The 16,954-nt window shown below is 47.6% G+C and overlaps 1 pseudogene across 1 annotated transcript in view; it reads right to left on the reverse strand.

Annotated features, from left to right (window-relative positions):
- The window catches only part of LOC309617345 (thimet oligopeptidase-like), a 52,689-nt pseudogene that overhangs the window by 30,011 nt on the left and 5,724 nt on the right, over positions 1-16,954 (reverse strand). The window lies entirely within an intron of this gene.

The following is a 16,954-nucleotide window of genomic DNA, read 5'->3' on the forward strand; positions in this document are numbered from 1 at the left end:
CTACTCAGATTTTGGTAGGGATTTTGTTGAACGTATAGATTTGGAGACAACTGTCATTTTAACAACATTAAGTCTTCCAATCCATGAATGAAATGTCTCTACAGTTGTTTACGTCGTCCCTAATTTCTCTCAGCAGTGCTTTGTAGTTTTCAGTCTTATGTGTCTTCTTAAATTTATTCACAAATATTTTAATGTTTTTGATGCTATTATGGATGAAATTGTTTCTTTAATTTCATTTTTGGTTGTTCATTGCTAGTACATGGAAATAGAATTGGATTTTGTATGGTGATCTTGTATCCTACAATCTTGCTGAACTAATTTATTAGTTCTAGTAGATTTGTGTATGTGTGTATGTGTGTGAGTTCTTCAGGATTTTCTACATGTAAGATCCTGTCTCTGAATAAAAACAAATGTACTCCTTTCTTTCCAGTCTGGTGCCTTTTCTTTTCGATTTTTACTTTTCACTTTAATTTCTTAAATATTTATTAACGTTGGTCTCAAACATATTTAGCATGCTTTCAAAGAACATTCGGGTTGAAAGAATGCATAAATTATATTTGGCGTTTGGGGCTAAGGCATAAGAAATATACTTGCCATGGACTTTGAAAAAAAAATGTATGTTTCATTATAAAAAGGATACATTGGAAAGACAAATTGCTATCTTACAAAGTTCTTTTTTTTTAAATTATTATTTATTTATTTATTTATTTATTTATTTTTGGCTGTGTTGGGTCTTCGTTTCTGTGCGAGGGCTTCCTCTAGCTGCGGCAAGTGGGAGCCACTCTTCATCGCGGTGCGTGGGCCTCACTATCGTGGCCTTTCGTTGCGGAGCACGGGCTCCAGACGCGCAGGCTCAGTAGTTGTGGCTCACGGGCCTAGTTGCTCCACGGCATGCGGGATCTTCCCAGACCAGGGCTCGAACCCGTGTCCCCTGCATTGGCAGGCAGAGTCTCAACCACTGCGCCACCAGGGAAGCCCCAAAGTTCTTTTTAAAAGGATTTTCTAAGCAGGCCTGTAGAAAGAAAGATGGACACAGACATGACATAGAGACCTCTTTTTTTAATTTGGTAATTATATGCAAAATACAGGACCACAGAAGTACTGAAAAAAAAATAAGCGACACAGAGGAAAACATTTTAGGTTTACTTTTTTGTCAGTTTCAAGGAACAAAGTTACCAGCCTATTGTATGATTATAAAATTATTGCTCGAAGTGCTTTGTGCTTCAAAACATGGTAGGTGGCTAAAATCTGCAAATACTTAACCTCTGTGCAACTTCTGACTTGAAGAGCAGAGTTAAATGATAGAACATCGAGCCCTTTTGCTTGTGGTCGTAGAGAGGGAAATCTTAACCTGGGAACCCCCCTTCAGGCTTTGTTTTCTCTTTTGTTTCCACCTTTGTTTGGAAGAGTTTGTTTGTGTCCCTGTGCAGGGCCTTCCCCAGACAAACAGCCTCCCTGATTGACAGTCACAGATGGCCGCCGTCCCACCCTGTCTGACGTGTAAAACTTCCTCCAGCTGAGAGCCACCAGCCCCAAAAGGGAAGAAAACCTGAGGCCCCATTCAACCCTGCATCAATTATCCATGGCTTTGTGGAGACTTCTAGTGAGGGAAAGAGTTAAAGATCCATTTAAACTTTCAAACAGCAGAGGTAAACACTTGGCTAAGCACAGCTGATTGGATTTTCAATTGAAGAGGCCAGGCAGCCACAGGCAACGGGTGGTGAGGAACCCACAGAAATGATGGACACAGATTCTGCACTTTCAACTTGCATCTCTAGACAGAAATGCCGCCTAGAGAGGAAAGACACTGAAGAAGAGGGAAAGGCTGTGAGTCCAAACCCCACTGGTAGGCAGTCCTTTGGGCTGACTCCTTATCTGTGTTGGCTCCCACAAGCCTGGGTATTGGCGCCCCGGGTTGGAGACGCCACCTGCCCTGCCACGCAGCCTCTGCGGCTCTGAAAACTGGGGACATCTGAGAAAATTGTGGCAGCTTTCAAAGAGAGTAAAAAGGCTTAAACCAGTCCTATGAGAAATTTCGTTGTCTTTTTTGTTCGTTTATTTTAAACCAGTTTATTTGGGCCGGTTTTCCTCTTACAAGACATCATTCAGGTTCTAAGATCAGCCATGATTATCTCTTCCCAGAAAAATTCAGAAGAGCTACACTTCTGCTGGAATGGCACAATCCTTTAACATCTGCTAATCACTAGAACTATAGGAACCCTGGCATGTGACCACCAGACCCCTGATCTGCAGGCTGGCAACTCTCTCTCTGATCTTGTAGGTGGTTGCTATTTAATTTTCCCTGAGCTCTTCTGAGCCCGTGGTTGATGGGAATTACTGTTGGTTTAAGACAGTGATGGCCACCTGTGTACTAAACACAGCACTAGTATTTTCTATGCTAGTTAAAATAATGTGACCAAGTTTGCCCATCCCCCAAAAAGCAGAGCCTGAATAGGAGGTAGGCACTTCACAACTGCTATTTTCCGTCTGTCACCAGGAAAAGTTAGTGGGGAAATGAGCACGCCTCGGGGTTTTTTTTTTTATTTTATTTTTTTCTTTAAATTTATTTATTTATATTTATTTTTGGCTGTGTTGGGTCTTTGTTTCTACGCGAGGGCTTTTCTCCAGTTGCGGCAAGCGGGGGCCACTCTTCATCGCGGTGCGCCGGCCTCTCACTCTCGCGGCCTCTCTTGTTGCGGAGCACAGGCTCCAGACGCGCAGGCTCAGTAGTTGTGGCTCACGGGCCTAGTTGCTCCGCGGCATGTGGGATCTTCCCAGACCAGGGCTCGAACCCGTGTCCCCTGCATTGGCAGGCAGATTCTCAACCACTGCGCCACCAGGGAAGCCCTGGGTTTTTTTTTAATTGAAGTATAGTTGATAGAATGTTGTGTTAGTTTCAGGTGTACAGCAAAGTGATTCAGCTATACATATATATATTGTTTTTCAGATTCTTTTCCATTATAGGTTATTACAAGATACTGAATGTAGTTCCCTGTGCCATACAGTAGGTCCTTGTGTTTATCTATTTTATATATAATGGTGTGTATCTGTTAATCCCAAACTCCTAATTTATCCCTCCCCACGTTTCTCCTTCGGTAGCCATAAGTTTGTTTTCTATGTCTGTGAGTCTATTTCTGTTTTGTAAATCAGTTCATTTGTATCATTTTTTTAGATTCCATGTATAAGTGATACCATGTAATATTTGTCTTTCTCTGTCTGACTCACTTCACTTAGTATGATCATCTCTAGGTCCGTCCATGTTGCTGCAAATGGCATTATTTCATTCTTTTTTATGGCTGCATAATATACCATTGTGTATATATTGATATATACCACATCATCTTTATCCATTCATCTGTGGACGGACATTTAGGCTGCTTCCATGTCTTGGCTATTGTAAGTAGTGCTGGAGTTTGTTTTTTAAAAAAGCATATAAACTATACAATTCCTAGTTAATATATCATGATACTAAAATCCAGAATTTGGGGGCAGTGCACAGGTCTCTGCTTTATGTGCTTTGTTGAATGAGACATTGAGAATCTAATATATATTAAGTGCTCCACTGGAAATGTCTTATTAAACAAAACAGCACATAGGGGAGACTAGAACAGCGTCAGGCCACAGAGGACTTTCCACCTGCCACCAGCTCACTCTGCAAAAGGATGGATGTGAAACCCACAGACCTCTGGCATGCCAGTATCAGACAGCTGTAAGGAGTGTTTACTACTGCCCAGAAGTCTCCGAAATTCTTGGAAGGGGCTACTGGTGATGTTTCAGAGCCATGAGTTTAGATCCCACGGCAAGTGTGGGGAAACCACTCTTAGCCAAAAGGAAAGTCTAGCCAATCAGCCAACATCTGCAACTGACTCAACTTTGTAGCTGTCTCGTTGCCTGGGTCCACATAATTAAGGGAAAATGCTACATGCTCTAGCAATATTAGCAAAGCTGGGGTCTTAATATATATTCCTAGAGAGTTCTAAGGACCCAGGAAACATCACCTCTACTGGAAAAGTTGACCGTCAGCTTTTTGAACTGACAGTAGAGGGATGATTGGGCGGGTTTAGGACTTTAGGAGCCCCAAACGCCTGAAATTCCAGGTGGCAGTGCACTGTCATTAATATCCCCTGGTTTTAGCTCTTTGGGAGATACCTTTTCTGAGGGTTTTATACATTATTTTTGATTTATTTTAGTATTCCTACTTCTAGTCAAAGTCAAGACCAGGAAATGTAGAGATATGCTATGAGGTGGTTCTCGGGCTTTGTTTGAAATCTACTAAAAATTCCGTCCTTCATTCAGTGACTTTCACTGTGTACCATGCATCCGTGAGTAGTACTGCTATGGGTGCCCCTATGGAGCTGACATTCTTTGTTTAATATACTTATTTAATTATTTATTTGGCTGCGCTGGGTCTTAGTTGTGGCACGTGGGATCTTTTAGTTGCAGCATGCGAACTCTTAGTTGTGGCATGTGGGATCTAGTGCCCTGACCAGGGATCGAACCCGGGCCCCCCTGCACTTAGCCACTGGACCACCAGGGAAGTCCCTGGAGCTAACATTCTACCGGGGGGTTGGGGGGGGGCGGGAGACAGACCAACGAATACACACTGTCCGCACAGTAGTAAATGTTGTGGAGAATTGTAGAGGCCAGAGGGGGGCAGGGCTTGCCGGTATGTGCGGCAGTTTCAAAAGGGTGTTTGGAGAAGGCACCACTTATAAAGGGACGGTTGAACAGCGTCCTGGGGAGGTGTGAGGGCTGAGCCCCTGTGTACTGGGGGGAAGTGGGTCCAGGCAGAGGGCTCAGCAGGGCAGAGACCCTAAGACTGGAACCACGTGGTGGAGGAAGAGCAAGGTGGCTGCAGCCAAGGGGCTGAGTGCGAGGGACCGCGAGACAGGTGGGGGGTGGTTGGCGAGGCTTTTTAGGCAATCACGAGGATCTCCACTTTTACTGGTCCTGGGATGGGGCACAGGAAAGTTTGAGCACTGGGGCGGCACACCCTGACTCAAGTGCTCATGCAGCATCGTCTCGGTGCTGTGGAAGCAAGAAGCAGGAGATGCTGCAGCGCTCAGCAAGAGATGATCCCGGCTTTGGGACCAGCGGCCAGCAGTGGAGGTGGTGAGAAGTCATCTGAAGATGGGAGGATAGATTTGCAGTGAATTGTGCTGTGGTACAAAAGCGGGTGGGAGGCACAGGGGCTTGCAGGGTACCATGTGCTTGGGTTCAGCTGGGGTCAGAAGGTGAAAGAAAGGCTCAGGCAAGAGCCTGAGGGTGTAGGGCGATGACTGTGTTCATGCATCTCGGAATTAAGGTGACTTGCTTGCTTTGCACAGTGGGCCGTCTGCTGAAGAGTATTGTCACACCCGCTCTGTGTTCTGCGTGATGCTTTTAGGTCAGCCTTAGAGTTCAGAGCTTTGTCCCAACTCTGCTCGCTGATGAACAGAGAAGATTCTTGTGATTTGGTGGTTTCCAAGAGAAATCCCAGCAAAGTGTGGATGGAGGTGGGGGCAGAGAGAATTGCTTTAGTCCCTCAAAGAGACTGTTTATAACAGTAGAACACAGTGAGAGCAACTAGGACAGCTTCTTCAAGAAGCACATATTCTTTCTTCCCTTGTAAGAGGCACTTACTCTCCAAAGAAATCTTTTTTTTTTTTCCTTACTGGAAATATTTCACTGCTTTGATTTTATTTTTTAATTCATTGTCTTCAAAGTTTGCTCTTTCAGAATTCATTTGCTTACCATATAATCTATGACTATTTCAGAAGATTGAAATTAGGTTTGTTTTGTGGCTTCTACTTTTAAACCAAGAAGTGGGTTCAGAATTGGTGATGGAAGAGAACTTGAAATAGGATAGCTTATTGGGAACATTGATTTGGGCCCTTTTCTTCTAGTGTTAACTTTTTAGCTTATCTCTTTCAGAATATGCCTGATTTCCTTCTCGTGAGATACCACATGTCTAAGGATCCAGTTGTTACTTAATTTTTCTTTGTTTACTGATAAATATGCTGTATGCTTTTGTTCTTTTAAAAAGCAATTTTATTGAGGTATAAAACACTCACAATAAAATACATCCAATTTAAGTATAGAGTTTGAGTTTTGACAAAAGTGTGCACCCGTGTACCTGTTACCACGATCCATATATGGACCATTTCCATCACTTTAAAAAGTACACTCTGGGCCCGTTTCTAAATAGCTCATCCCACCCAGCCCCAGGCAAACACTGATCTGCTTCTGCTTCCAGTCACAATAGATTATATTTGCCTTTTCTAGAACATCCTATCAATAGAATCAAATCCTATGCACTCTTTTGGGTCTGGCCCCTTTGCCTCAGCACCATGTTCTTCCTTGAGGTTCATTATCATGTTGCTTGTGTTGGGATTTTTGTTTCTTTTATTGCTGAATAGTATTCCAATGTATGGACTTATTAACACACTTCACTTTTCATGGACATCGGGTTGTTTCCAGTTCAGGGAAATTATGAGTAAAGCTGCTATGGATATTTTTCATCAAGTCTTGTTGTGAACAAATGCTGTCATTTCTCTTTGGTAAGTGCCTAGGAGAGGCATTGTTGCATCTCCTGTGATAGGTACACACGGTATTTTTTTGTTTTTTGGTCGTACCATGCAGCTTGCGGGATCTTAGTCCCCTGACCAGAGATTGAACCTGTGCCCCCTGCAGTGGAAGCATGGACCCCTAACCACTTACCGCCAGGGAATTCCCAGTACACACACATTATGATTGTTATGTCATCTTGATGAATCTACCACTTTTATCATGATGAGAAGTCTGTCCTGGTAATAATATATTTGTTCTGACGTCTACTTTGTCTAATATTGTTATAATCACTCGAGCTTTCTTGATATTGGTGTTTGCATGGTATGTCTGTTCTCTGACCTCTGCCTTGTAATTAGACTATTTAGACCATTTACACTTGAATAATTACCAGTTTAGTTGGATTTAAATCTCGTATGTATTATTTGTTTCCTTGTTGCTTTTTTCTTCTCCAGTCTTCTTTTGGATTGAGTATATCCTAGTAAGTTGTCATCACCACTGGCTTATAATAGCTATATAGCTCTTCATTTCATTTATTTTTCTGGTGTTTCCAGGCACCTCGTCTTCCGTGAACTCCTGGTGCCTTTGCCTCGGCAGGACCACCATGGTCTGCTTGGGTCCCCCTCCCAGCACCACATTTCAGAAAGTGCCTCCAGGCGAAGAGCTGACGCAGCCTGGGGTCCTCCTAGTTTGCTTCCCTTCTTTCAGGGACTCTAGCCCCTTCTGTGTCTGAAAACAGTTACTTCATATACTTTGTCCAGTTTTCTGGTTGTTATTGTGGGAGCTTAGGTTCGGCTCTGGTTACCATATTATGTTCTGAAGTGTAATTTTATTTTTGAAATAAAGTATTTGGTTCTTGGCAGGAGAATGTGTTAAATATGTGAAATTGGGACTGCCTGTAAAACCCTAGATGCATAACACCATTGTTATGACTTCACAAAGTGATGTAAAGATGGTGATGATCAGTTTCCGGCTTAGGCATAGCAGCACGTGTAAACCTCAGAAGCAGAAGCTTTGAAAAGTTCTGTATCAGTCCCGTTTGAATGATAACAGCCCATAATCGAGCCCTTAGGTGCTCAGTGTTCTACATACAGATCTTTTTTAAAAAAATCATCTTACGTGTGTGTTTTTTAAATTATTTATTTATTTATTTATTTATTTTTGGCTGCGTTGAGTCTTCGTTGCTGTGCACGGGTTTTCTCTAGTTGCGGCGAGCGGGGGCTGCTCTTCGTTGTGGTGTGAGGGCTTCTCACTGTGGTAGCTTCTCTTGTTGCAGAGCACGGGCTGTAGCACGCGGGCTTCAGTAGTTGTGGTGCGTGGGCTTCAGTAGTTGTGGCTCACCGGCTCTAGAGCGCAGGCTCAGTAGTTGTAGTGCACGGGCTTAGTTGCTCCGAGGCATGTGGGATCTTCCCGGACCAGGGCTTAAACCCGTGTCCCCTGCATTGACAGGCGGATTCTTAACCACTGTGCCACCAGGGAAGCCCCTGAGGTTTTAATTTAATTTTAATTCATTTAAATTGAAATAGCCCCATGTGGCTAGTGGCTGCCGTATTAGACAGCAAAACTCCAGGTAGCAAGGGAGCAGGGGTAGAAAGACAGCCCTGTGATGGAGCAGTCAGGGGAGCCTCCCAGCAAAAGACTGACCAGCCTCTTGCCTCACTGTGGCAGGGGAAGCCCCAGGCTGGAAATGGCAAATACTTGGCACAGGCACCACTCCGAACCATTCCTGCGCCCATGGCAGACATTGCTAGTCAATCACCACACACTTTCTTGCTAGTTCAGCCATAGCTCAGGATCCTTCTCAATACAACACTCCAGGCAGTCCCCAACTACAGATCAGTAGATGCTAGCATTTGAGAGAAATATTACTGGTCATCCCTAGGCCAGGAGGCCCATCTGGGAGGTCCAGGATCTCACCAGGCTGTAAGGTGGCTGGCAAGGGACGTGTGGCCAACCTGGGTCAGTGAGGCAACCACAAATATGGAGAGTGGAGAGGCAATGTGCTGGAGGAGCCAAGATTTTTCTATTTCTTCAAGAAACACTCAGAGCATGATTTAGGGAGAGAGGAAGGGGGTGGGGGGAGAGGTGAAGACTTGTCAAAGCCAGCTGATGTGCAAAGCATTTGGAGATTTTTATTGAGCTGGGTGCAATATTGTGATTTATGAAGAAAAATACATATTTGGTCATTCAGACCAAAAATATATATTTGGCCATCTCCCACGTGGCCCAAACCTTAAAATATTTACATTTTCGCCCTTTTTGGAAAAAAAAAATTTGCGGACCCTTATTCTAGAGAGGGTTCTGAATTGCCCACAAAAGTGGACTTGCTGGATTAAAGGAAATATGCATTGAAAATTTCAGCAGATGCTGCCCTTCATACTTGCACTAGCAGTGTATGAGATTGCCTGTTCCCCAGTATCCTCACCAACACAGAGTAATATCAAACTTTTCCATGTGGCCAATTTGATAGGTGAAAATGGTATTTCACTATCGTTTTAATTGTACTTACCTTATTAGCAGTAAGATTTAGTATTAGGCAGTAGGTATAATAAAATATATATTTGGTCTTTGTCCCTCATTCCTGGCACAAAACTTCTAAACCCCGTGGAATTTCCAGATAGGAGTGTCTTTTGATATTCATAACAAAACCCTTTCAACCACACCTGAGTTTGTGTTAATGAGGTGACTTTTGGAAAGCCCCTAAGGAAGGGGCTGGTTGCCAGGGGAACCAACCAGAATTAGAGGATTGGAACTTTCAGTCTCTTCCACCCTCCCCCCCACCCCCTTGAAGGGGAGAGGGGCTTGAGGTTGAATCAGTTAATCCTGTCTACATAACGAAGCTTCAGTGAAATTAAAAGAATGGAGTTTGGGGCTTCCCTGGTGGCGCAGTGGTTGAGAGTCTGCCTGCCAATGCAGGGGACGCGGGCTCGAGCCCTGGTCTGGGAAGATGCCACATGACACGGAGCAAGTGGGCCCGTGAGCCACAACTGCTGAGCCTGCGCGTCTGGAGCCTGTGCTCCGCAACAAGAGAGGCCGCGATGGTGAGAGACCCGCGCACCGCGATGAAGAGTGGCCCCCGCTTGCCACAACTAGAGAAAGCCCTTGCACAGAAACGAAGACCCAACACAACTAAAATAAATAAATAAATAAATAATTTAAAAAAAAAGTTCTTCAAAATTATTAAAAAAAAAAAAAAAAAAGAATGGAGTTTGGAGAGCTTCTGGATTGGTGTACCCAGGGAGGTGCCAGGTGGGACAGCATGGAAGCTTTGCACCCCTTTCCCCATACCTTGCCCTGTGCGTCTCTTCCATATGGCTGTTCCTGAGTTAGATCTTTTTATAATAAACTGGTAATCTAGAAAGAAAAAAAAATATTATATATATATATATATATTTGGTCATCTCATATATATTTGGCTTTCCAAAAGTCACCTCATTAACATAACAAAAGGCACCTTTTTTAAAAAATTAATTTTATTTGAGCGTAGTTCTGCTGTACAGCAAAGTGAATCAGCTATACATATACATATATCCCCTCTTTTTTGGATTTCCTTCCCATTTAGGTCACCACAGAGCATTGAGTAGAGTTCCCTGTGCTATACAGTAGGTTCTCATTAGCCTGGAAGGGCGACGCTGCACTCTCCCCTCCGTTGCCAGGCAGGCTGTGCTTCTGTTACTGCAGCCCAAGGCCCCGAGAGCCTGCTCTGGTTCCTTAGGGGCCCCTGGGAGGGGTGTTTGTCACAGGTCTCTCCGCAAGCCCAGTTCTCTCGACCGTGACTGTCCTCGATTGCGGCGTCTGCTACACGGCCTGGGTCAAAGAGCCTAAAAGTGCGGGGATTGGGACCCAACCTGGTAGGAGGAACTTGAGTCCCGTGATCCCCCTAAGCCCCTGTAACCCTGCGGTGGGCGTGGGTCCCCCTCAAGTCACGCTGCCTCCCACACCCACAGCTTCCTTCTGTCTTTGGCTGAGTCCCCTCTGGTTCCTCAAATGGCCACCAGGTGGGAGCAGAGACCTGCGGTGAGGCTGGGACTGAGGCCTCCTTGAAGATGGGCTAGGAGGGCTCCAGGCAGGGCTGGGGGCCTCTCTCACTGGGGGTCTGGGCTTGCCGGGTGGCTGGGAGCTGGGTGCGTGCCTGGGGGTGCAGGCCTCTTTTGGGGTGAGTGTGCTGTGACTGCGTGGGGTGTAGATGGGCACACCTGTGTGCAGAGGCCTCTGCAGCTGTTGGGTGCGTGTGCCCTTGAGCATGCCCGTGTGCAAGCATGCAGGGGGTACCTGTGTGTGACTGTGGGGCCTGGGTCTGCAGAATCCTCCCTGTTCCCCTGCAGGCCTGAGAAGGCTGACGATTGGGATAGCCTGGCCCTTGAACTTTATGTTTCCAAAGCGGCAGGTGGCTCCGAGGCTCGGACCTCAGGACCCCCTGCCCGCTGCGTTCCCTTAGGCTGTGTCCAGCCAGTGTGGCGGCTTGTCCTACTTTGCCAGGTTTGGGGTCCTGCTGAGCCTTTTTTATTTATTTATTTATTTTAACATCTTTATTGGAGTATACTTGCTTTACAATGGTGTGTTAGTTTCTGCTGTGTAACAAAGTGAATCAGTTATACATATACGTATGTTCCCATATCTCTTCCCTCTTGCATCTCCCTCCCTCCCACCCTCCCTATCCCACCCCTCTAGGTGGTCACAAAGCACCAAGCTGATCTCCCTGTGCTCTGCGGCTGCTTCCCACTAGCTCTCTGTTTGACGTTTGATAGTGTATATATGTCCATGCCACTGTCTCACTTTGTCACATCTTACCCTTCCCCCTCCCCATATCCTCAGGTCCATTCTCTAGTAGGTCTGTGAGCCTTTTGATTTGTGTCAGGATGGGGACTCATTGCTGTTCCTGGGGGCCTCGGGGTAGGAAAGGCCAACAGTGCACTGGGGGTGCTCCTTAGCCCCAGGCTGGGGGTTCGGGGAGGGGGAGGGCCGCCACACCGGAGTTTGTGCCCCTGGTCCTGCCAAGCCACTGGGAGGGTGGATGCTAGCCCACTTGTCACCCGCTTAGCATCCTGGGCTTCCAAGGTCCTCCTCCAGCCAGGCCCGTTTCCCTGCTCCCTTTGGTGCCTTTCTACTGCCCTCACTACCTCCACCGCCCTCTTCCGTTCTCCCTGAAAACCACGCTAAGCAGACATTTGTCAAGGTCACAGTGACCTCCATGCTGCCAAGCCCAGTGGACAATTCTCCGGCCTCCTCTGACTTGACCCTCAGCAGCACTTCAGGGGCTGGTCCTTCCCTCCTCCTGCCATCACTCCCTTCCGCAGCTCAGGAATTCCGCTCTCCTGGTTTTCCTTCTGTCCCGCTGGCCCTCCCTCTCAGCCTCCTTTGCTGGTCCCTGATCTCTCCAAGTCTGGGTGCCCCATCCCTACACCTCTTCTGTCTCCCTCTTTAAACGCCCACTTCCTTGGTGATCTCATCCAAGCTCATGGCTTTCAAATGACTCCCGTTCAGTATAATTTAATTAGTTGGTTTTTTATCATCTGTCTTCTCCCAAAGGAAAGCAAGCTCTACAGGCAGGGCTTTTTTTGTCTTAAGTCAGGTTTATTAAGGTATAATTTACATACAGTTAATGTCACCCTTTTTAGTGTTCACTTCTGTAAGTTTTTGACAAACACGTATAGTTGTGAAACTGTCTCTGCCGTCAATTACAGGACAGTTCCCATCACCCCCAAAAGTTCTCCATACCCTTGTGGTCATCCCCTCCCCCATGTCCCGCCCTGGGCAGCCACTAATCTGTTCTTTTGTCCCTTTTCCCTAGTTGTGCCTTTTCTGAAAAGTCATATAAATGGGATTGTACTGCGTGTAACCTTTGGAATCGGCTTCTTCCACTTATCACAATGCACAGCGCATTTGAGATTCACCCATATTGTTGCAGCTGTGAGCCGTTAGTTCTTTTATTCTATTGTATTTTATTGCACAGCTTTGTTTATCTGTTCGGAGGGGGACCAGTTGTCCTGGTTTCCGTGGGAGGGAATGGTTTTTCTGGGACATGGGACTTTCAGTGCTAAAACCAGGGTGGTTGGTTATCTTAGTTCTTTAGTTGAGGGACATTTGGGTTGTTTCTAGGTTGTTGATGATTTTGAATACCTACTCAATATAACCAGTGACAGAGGGTTTTTTGGTGAACACAAATGTCCATTTCTCTTGGGTAAATACCTAGGAGTGGGGTTGCTCAGTTGTATGACGAGTGTATGTATCACTGTAAAAGAGGCTGCCAAGCTGTTCTCCAGAGTGGCTGTATTGTGTAGCATTGTGGGAGAATTCCACTTGCTCTGCATCTTAACCAGAACTTGGTAGTGTGTCAAAAAAAATTAAAAACCGGTTTTTTAGCCATCTTAATAGGTGTATAATGATATCTCCTCACGGTTGGCAGAGATTTCCTTTATTCGCCTTGAGTAGTGTTGTGCCCCCAGTGCCTGGGTTAGTGCCTGCTATGTAGTAGACACTCAATGAATTTTTTTTTTTTTACTGAGTGAATGGATGTATGGATGGATGAATGAATGAAGTCAAAGGGGCTTCCGGTATCTAAATCTGTTATAGCAAATACATAGCACACATACCGCCAATTCCCCCATGCCCCATTCTGTTTCCATGGCAGACGTCACTCATCAATTGAGCCATTTTATCCACCTGCTTCATTTCAGACAGGTACGATCCAGTCCTTTGTGTAGCAAGTGAGATGAGCCCCATGAGCTAATGCAGCTTTAGTTCAAGCCTCTCATTGGCTGAAGAAGAGGCCAGGCTCAGAGCAGGGTCCAAGGCTGCCCAAGGACTCACAGCGAGCCAGTGGCAGGACTAGATCTCCAGGCTGGGCTCTCCCCAGAAAAATGCACGACGTCTCTGACAAGGCTGGAGTAGGATGGGAGGCATGGACGTGGATCTGGGCCTGAGGCCGGGTTGGAGCATTGTGGAGTGCTCCCTGGGTCCCGGCTGGGTGGGAAGGCTGATGCCGGCGCTCTTCCTGCAGGTGCCCAGGAGCTGCTGGGATGGCCTACCCGCCCACGTTGGCTCCCTGGCCCAGCGGGCGTACTGGGCTCTGCTGAGCCAGCAGAGGGACCAGAGCATCGTGGCCCTGGGCCAGAGCGGTGCTGGCAAGACCACCTGCTGCGAGCAGGTCCTGGAGCACCTGGTGGGGATGGCAGGCAGTGTGGATGGCAGGGTCTCAGGTACAGTGGTCTCCAGGTGACGTGCAGCTGGGACGTGGTGGGGGCGGTGGCGTGGGGGAAGGGAAGGGAGAGTCAGAGGGGGTGCTGGGCGGCTCTTTCTTATATCTGCTCAGCTAGCGTTCACTGAGCACCTGTGTGCAGACCCTGTGCTGGCTTCTGGGCAGGGCCACCCCTAGTCTGTTGGGTACTTTTGTGTGAATTAGAAACAGGTACTCCTTGCCTAAGACACTCACTGCCACATGTGGAACCGTCGTCACGCATTGACATTGTTAGAACCAAACACTTGACCACCACGTTCTGGGCCATCATCCTAATAAGTATACAGGCCTATGGCTATCTGATATAAATGCTGTGCCCTTAGGTGTGGTGTCCTTGTGCAGCGCACAGCCCACTGGACTGTGCAGAGGACCCGATAAGTAAAAACAAAGACAAGGAGGCACTGACAGCCGGAAGGGAGACTCAGCTGCTCATCTGTGCCAGACTCCAATGCTCTGCACCGCTTGCTGGCCGAGCTGGGGAGGGGAGAGGCGGAGGGAGCACAGAGAAGGGGCCGGGGGGCTTCCTTGAGGAAATGATGTTTGAGCTGGGCATTAAAGAAAGAGTTTCAACATTGTAAATCAACTATACTTCAATAAAAAATAGTGTCAGTTGGTGATAATAATTACAATATTGATGGGGATCGTGGTAAATGCTTGCTGAGGACTTACGCGCCAGGCTCTATTCCAAGCAGGTTAACTTATTTATTATTTAAAACATCCCTATAAGGTAGACATTATTATTATTTGAATTTTATAGATGAGGCCATTAAAACGCAGGGAGGTTAACCAGCTTGCCCAAGGCCACACAGCTCATACATCCTAGCACCGAGATTCAAACACAGACAGTTTGGCTCCAGAGCTGTTACCCCTGGGCCAGTGTCCTCAATGTATTGTTGCCCCTCTGAGGAGCCTTTTTAGTTGTTCTTTCTCCTAATCGTCTCCCACCGTGAAAAGTTAATGCCATAGATTCACCATATATTTGTTTATGCAGTGTGTGTGTATGTGTGTATATATATACAGACACACACAGACATGTGTGTGTGTGTGTGTGTGTATCTGTGCTCTATTCTATACATAAGAAAGGAAAACTGCCCCCATCCTCAAGAATCAGTTTCTGCCCTCTTGGGGGCAGTATTCCCCCTGCTGAGAATATATGGCCCAGGCAGTATTGCTTTTCTAATAATAACAAACAATACTAACACCACCACATTTGGAGCATGTTCTGAGCACTTTACATTATTAAATCTTTTAGTCTTTGTGGCAACCACATGAGGTAAGTAAGTACTATTATTACCCCCATCTTATAGATGGGGTATCTGAGGCACAGGGAGGTTAATTTATTCGCTCCAAATCAGGTGACTAACAACGGGGAGAGGCCATATTCAAGCTTGTTTAACCATTGTACTATCCTGCTTCTCCACTGGGCTTATTCCAATGCTTTATTGATCACCTGTTCTGCACCTGGCCCAGGTTAGAGCCCTGTGAGGAGCTGGGGATACAGCAAGGAGAGGCCCTCCCAGAATGTAGATCTGCTGAAAGTGTGTGTTGGGGGAGTGGGAGTCAGGCTAGGCTGTATCCAGGTGCCTAGCACATAGTGGGTGCTTGTTAAATAGTTATGTTAAAAAGCTTGGGACTGCTGGGCTTTTTGAGCTGGCTGTGATGGGCGTTCCCCGACAGCAGGTCCAAGAATGTTAATGCTCTGCCCTCCTCCTAGACTCCACCAGGCCCAGGAGGCCCTAGGGCAGCCCTTGTCACTCAGATCGTACCAATCCTAGGTGTGTGTATCTCCCCTTCTGGGCTCACTCTTGCTCACCCCGCGCCCCTGCTTGCAGCACAGGGCCAGCCCAGCAGCGGAAGAGGTGTGGCTTAGAGCTGAGTTGGGGGAGTGGAGGGGCCCCTGCTGGGGCCTGGGGCCAGAATGGGGTCCTGTGAGAGGTGGGGGTGGCAGCACCCGGGCCACGGGTGATGCCCTGTCTGTGCCCCACCAGTGGAGAAGATTCGAGCCACCTTCACTGTCCTCCGGGCCTTTGGCTCCGTGTTCACCGGCCACAGCCGCCGTGCCACCCGGTGCTCCATGGTGATGTCACTGGACTTGAACGCCACAGGCCGAGTCACGGCCGCCCAGCTCCAGGTGAGGCCTCTGGATGGGAGGGAGAGGGGGCTCTTTGGGGCTGCAGTAGCCTCAGCCCCACTCAGCAGGGCCCACGCCTCCAGCTGGGACCCTGGAATGTGTCTAAATGGTCATCGCTCCCCAGGCCAAGGCCAGCTCCTCCCCACCTCACTCAGTGCCCAGACATCTCCTCCCGGAGCAGGCCAGCTCGTCTGTGCCTCGGAGTATCACAGGGATGAAATATTCATGAGTAGATACATAATTCAGCCGCTCATTAGCTGGGTCTTAAAAGCGTAAGCTGAAATTAAACAGGCGCTCGCTGGCCTTCTGCGGCAGCCCGTGTGTGACAGGCACATGGCCTGTTTGTTCCTCTCTCTGAAATCACCTGGCTCCTCCCCTTCCCCCCCCCCCCCAGCCCCCGCCAACATTCTGTTTGAACAGAAAACAGGATTAGGTTATGAGAAGGGTTGTTTGTATGCGGAGCTAGGAGAATACCCAGACTCGCTGGTGCACGATAAATCCCTTTCTGTCCCGGCCCTGAAAGTCTACCGTGCATCACCATGTGGGTCAAGTTATTAAGGGCTTCGGTTGCATAAGAGTGTGTTGGAGGGCGGCTCTGGGTTAATTGTTAGTACCCTTGGATTCCTTCATCGGAATGAGCCCGTTGCATTCGTTGATTGCCTGCGTGGACGCTGAATCAGTGAGACAAAGGCCTGGCACGTTTTGATTTGGAGGCGTCCAGCCAAGTTGGGGCCTGAGGTGCTGCCTCGAAGAGTGGGCCTGGGGGTTGGTGGGGGTGTGCGGGCAGCCTAGCGGGGCCTCGTGCTGACCGGCGCCTGTCCTCTCCCCTGGCAGACGATGCTGTTGGAGAAGAGCCACGTGGCCCGGCAGCTGGAAGGGGAAGGCAGTTTCGAGGTTTTCTCCCAGATGCTATCCGGATTGGACCTGGCTCTCAGGTGAGCGACTGGGCTGAGCAGGGACAGCCGAGGGCAGTGAGACAAAGGGCCTCCGCTCTCCAGGGCCCCAGCCCTGCCTCTGCCCAGAGGTGAGAGGCAGTGGAG

Source organism: Balaenoptera borealis (assembly GCF_965194805.1).
Source record: "Balaenoptera borealis genome assembly, chromosome: 1".
In the NCBI taxonomy this organism is placed as follows: domain Eukaryota; kingdom Metazoa; phylum Chordata; class Mammalia; order Artiodactyla; family Balaenopteridae; genus Balaenoptera; species Balaenoptera borealis.